Consider the following 5,104-nt stretch of genomic DNA (forward strand, 5'->3'; position numbering starts at 1 on the left):
GCAGGAAAATTCAAGCTTCTCATTTAAATATGTGAAAAATTCAATACTTATAGGCCAGATGTGGTGGTTCAACCTGTAACACTAGTGCTTTGGGAGAATTGCTTGAGCCCAGCAGTTTGAGGTTATAGTGAGCTATGATTGTACTACTGCACTCTAGTCTGGATAATAGAACAAGGCTCTCTTAAAATTTTTTCAATACTTAAGATTTTTACATTAGTTTACATTCATCTTAATGTTCATAATTCTCTCTACATATTTAAAAAGCAATGAATTCTTCACTAAGTCCAATACAGAGGTCCAAAGATTCCCCCTAGGTAACTCCTGGATGAAATATATATATATAGGCTCGGCACCTATAGCTCAACCGGCTAAGGCGCCAGCCACGTACACCTAAGGTGGCGGGTTCGAATCCCCAGCCCGGACCCGCCAAACAACAATGACGGCTGCAACCAAAAAATAGCTGGGCGTTGTGGCGGGCGCCTGTAGTCCCAGCTACTTGGGAGGCGGAGGCAGGAGACTCGCTTGAGCCCAGGAGTTGGAGGTTGCTGTGAGCTGTAATGCCATGGCACTCTACCCAGGGTGACAGCTTGAGGCTCTGTCTCAAAAAAAAAAAAAAAAAAAAAAAAGAAATATATATATATATACACACACACACACACATATATATACATATATATGTAGACTATATGTCATGACAAAATATATAGTCATTTTCTAGGTAACTCCTGGATGAAATATATATATATGTATATATATATACACACACACACACACATATATACATATGTATGTAGACTATATATACATAGTCATTTTCTATGCCATAATGAGGAATAGGTTGGGAAATATAACTCTATAAAGTTTAAGAAACTAGTACAATGGAAAAAGAAGAGCGGGGGTATAAATGAACTAAGTCCATATCTATTGTAACAAGAAGTTAAAATATAATGCCTAAAGTCCAGAAACCAAAGAAATAGCAATACTATTATCATTTAGAAATATGGATGCAATCATCAGAAGAAAAATGGTTGCCTCTAGGGTACAGGACTGAAGTAAAGAGAGAGAGGGCAGGAGAGTATTGGTATTTATTATGGGTATTTTGTTACTATCTGGATTTTTTAAAAAAAGATGCAATCCTTATTGAAATAAAAAACTAAAGTTCAATTTAAAGTGGCACTAGAACTCAACATTAACATTCCACATTTTTTCCTGTGGTTTTTTACCTAAATAGTCATTCTTTCTCTTTTTCATTCTAGAGAGAAAAAAAACTGTTACTTTTATTTTTACTTTTAATTTTTCTAATCATATTACCCATTTAATAATATACAATTACCTTATTATTGAAGGCTCACCTAGAAGAGTAGTCCTGATGATCTCTTTAATTTTTAGCTAGGGTGGTAGGTGTGAAATTCTTAAAATAAATTCCCTAAGACTAAGTTAGAAAACAGAAGTTCTTTATTCTTTCCTTCCCAGTGGTGGCACTGGCAGGAAATTTAATGAGCTAGACCAGAGGCGAGATGTTTGGAAAACTATCAAAAGTCGTTTGATGTGATGCACAACAGGGAATCTTTAATATAGTTGAAAGAGGAAAAAAAAAAAAAGGAATTAAACTGAATGCTCTTCTATTTCACAGCTCATCTCTCAGGCTTTCAAAGTCAATAAGAATAACTACCCTCATCATCTAAACATATATCACTACAGGAAAGCAAAATAATAATTATTCTAACTCAAGAGTTTAGTAAGAAATGTGTTATTTCTTAATGAGTTTTTTTTTTTGTATTTCCAAACTATGATTACATAACAATCTATGTTTATTAAAAACCCTAAGGGATTATACGATGTTTCTTTACGTTTATTCCTGAGCCTACTCACAAAAGAGAATGACTTTTTCCTTTTTAACCAAGAAGGGGTCTGGAGATAGTTTGGCACATGATTGAGATACAATAATTTCATGGGCATCACTATTTCTCATCAACAGTCTCCTCTGAAGAACAGGCAGAAGAATCAGAAAACCACACAGTTAGGACCTATCTCCTCTAACTTTCAAAGGAGAACCCATGTTTACTGATAAACATTAAGAAGATAATGCATGCTGTGGTTACACTTGTGATCTTAATGACTTTTAAAACCATGCAGAAAATTGGTTTATCAACTTATAAGATAGTTACATGTCAGACAACCCTGTTTTTTAAATATCTAAGTTATTTGAAATAATTGCTACTATTCTGATATAAAAGTTACATAACCTCTAAATATAATTTTAAAATCATACTGTGAACAAATGGAAGGATATGTCATAATTTAAATTCACAACTTGTTTCAGCAAACTTCCTGATTCATCAACAACAGGGTGTTCGCAACAGGAAAGAATAAGTCTTTCTCTTTAAGTATTTGGTAACCCCATTCATTTTTAGACTACTCATTCATTAGCAGTCTGTCTCATAATTTGATATCTTTTTCCAGTTAACCCTGTTTGGTTACCTTTTGACTCAAGCAAAATGCCTTGTTGTTAAATCTAATCAGTAACTGGCAACTGCTGACTGGGTAACAGTAACCCTTTTTTCCTTTCTCATGTAGGTGGCCTCCTATTTGGATAGGTACAGATGGGAGCCAATATTGAGTGCAGGCAACTGTCCAGTAGATAATTGTTGCCTAGTTTCTTAGCTAAACACTTTGGGCATGACAGAAATTTTTGTGTCTATGACATGTTCCTTCAAATAGCACTGCTTTATCTTGACTGTAGGGAATGTGGTAGGATAGACAAGAAAAAAAAAAAGACCACACACATTGCTGATCTGTATACTTATTTCATACTTCAGCAATTTCTAAACCACTCCTTATTATAGTATATAATGCTCATAGTGTGTAGTTACCCAAACTTTAATTATAAAGTCATCAAAGTATTATATTCACTATTAGTCTTAAACTTTGGTCCTGGTTCACATTCTAGGTAGAAATAACTGAAATTTAAAAAGCTTTACGGCTCGGCGCCTGTGGCTCAAGTGGCTAAGGCACCAGCCACATACACCTAAGGTGGCGGGTTCGAATCCCCAGCCTGGGCCCTCCAAACAACAATGATGGCTGCAACCAAAAAATGGCCAGGCGTTGTGGCGGGCGCCTGTAGTCCCAGCTACTTGGGAGGCTGAGGCAGGAGACTCGCTTGAGCCCAGGAGTTGGAGGTTGCTGTGAGTGTGATGCCATGGCACTCTACCCAGGGGGATAGCTTGAGGCTCCGTCTCAAAAAAAAAAAAAAAAAAAAAAGCTTTACCTCTGTTTAATCCCAGCAACTCAGGAGGTTGAGGCAGGAGGATGGCTTGAGGTCAGGAATTCAAGATTAGCCTGGGTAATATAGTGAAATCTCTGCTCTAAAATTTTTTTAAAAAATCAGACAGACATAGTGGGACATGCCTGTAGTCCCAACTGAGGTGGGAGGATCACTTAAGTCCAAGAGGTGGAGATTGCAGTGATCTATGCATGTGCTGCTGCACTCCAACCTGGACAACAATTGTGAGATTGTGTGTGTGTAAATTTTTACCTCTAAATATAAATTGAATTTCTTATTTATAGTTCTTGTAGTAGAGAGGATACAATATTGTGAATTAAAAAGATTTACTGGCACTAACCTGGTCATTCAACACACACTCATGGAATGCTTGTGATGGTACTAGACACGGTGCCAAGCACTAAATCTAAAAAGTCACCAAAAATGATGCTTAGCAAGGGCAGCACAGATTGTTTCCTTATTGTTGATAGAAAGTTTCTGCCTCAGGAAAAAGTCTATGGTGAGCTTGTAATGTATTTCAGGACATAGGACTGGAATATTCTCAGGTTTTTATGGGGAAGCAGAAAGAAGGAATAAAGAAAATAATAGGCAGAATTTATATAATTCTTGGATGGTGCCATATGGTATCAGAGAAAAATTGGCTTCCAGGGTTCTTTTTTTTTTTTTTTTTAAATTCTTTTTTTTGCAGTTTTGGGTGGGGCTGGGTTCAGGGGTGCCGGCAACCGACTCCTTGAGCCACAGGTGCTGCCCCGCTTCCAGGGTTCTTAAAAAGAATTAAAAGTTCACAAACCATTAGATTTCAACTCCTTACTCCTCACACACATTTCTTCCCAGGCCCCTCATTTAGATCTCCTCATCCCAAGTTTCTACAAAGGTTTCATCTGTAAATCTATCCATGTTATAAATTTCTAACAATACAGATACATAGCAATATCATGCACCTTGAAGGGATCTTTCAGAATATACTATGAAAAGAAAAAAGATTAAGGACACACACACATATATACACAGAGAGAAAGCAGTTTTTCAGGGACTTAAATGTATAAATATGAACAGAAACAGGTTGATTTCTAAGCAGTTCATAGCTCTATACCTATGAACTGCATAGCCCGTCTCCCATCTCCACATGATCTGCCAAGTGACTTTGTTCCTAGTGTCTCTGATAGAGTAGGAGGGTCTTTTACAAACTGTTTGTGTTTCATAATTTAAATTTAAGCCTATGTATAAAGAAATTCCATTTTACGGGGCTCTGTTTTGAAAAAATATTCAGAAATATGGCTTCCAGAGTGCCATTCCTCTATAAACTAGCCCCTGAGTAGTTATAGATTTAATTACTGAAGATGGGCAGTTACTTAAATTTTTGCAGTTGAGGCAGCAAAGATAAAATATCCCTTGATACTATATCTCAATATTTAAGCACTCATAAATCAAGATGTCATTTTTAGGTGTTACGAAATTCTCCAATTAAAAACCATTTCCTCTCCCTTAATCTTCTATGAAGATATAAAATACAGTAGATGATCATCCTTTCTTATGATAAACTTGTGTAATTAAGGACTCTATCTTCTTTATCTCTTGCAGGAAGCAAAGTAACCCTATGGTGCCCAAACCTTTTGTTGGTATTTTATTTTGGTGCTGAAGCTGATTGATCAATATTGCTTATTCAGGGATAGAACAATTTCTTTACTGTATGAAAAGAATGTAGAGATTCTGATAAGGCCTTCAGTCTCAAATGCTGTTATTAAACTGCTTAGACATCTGGATTTTTAACAGGTTTTATTTGGGGGAAATCAGTTTTGTAGTTGAGAGGTTTTTTTTTTT

The sequence above is a fragment of the Otolemur garnettii genome, unplaced genomic scaffold, assembly GCF_000181295.1.
Source record: "Otolemur garnettii isolate 467f Iridium unplaced genomic scaffold, OtoGar3 scaffold00024, whole genome shotgun sequence".
Taxonomy (NCBI): Eukaryota; Metazoa; Chordata; class Mammalia; order Primates; family Galagidae; genus Otolemur; species Otolemur garnettii.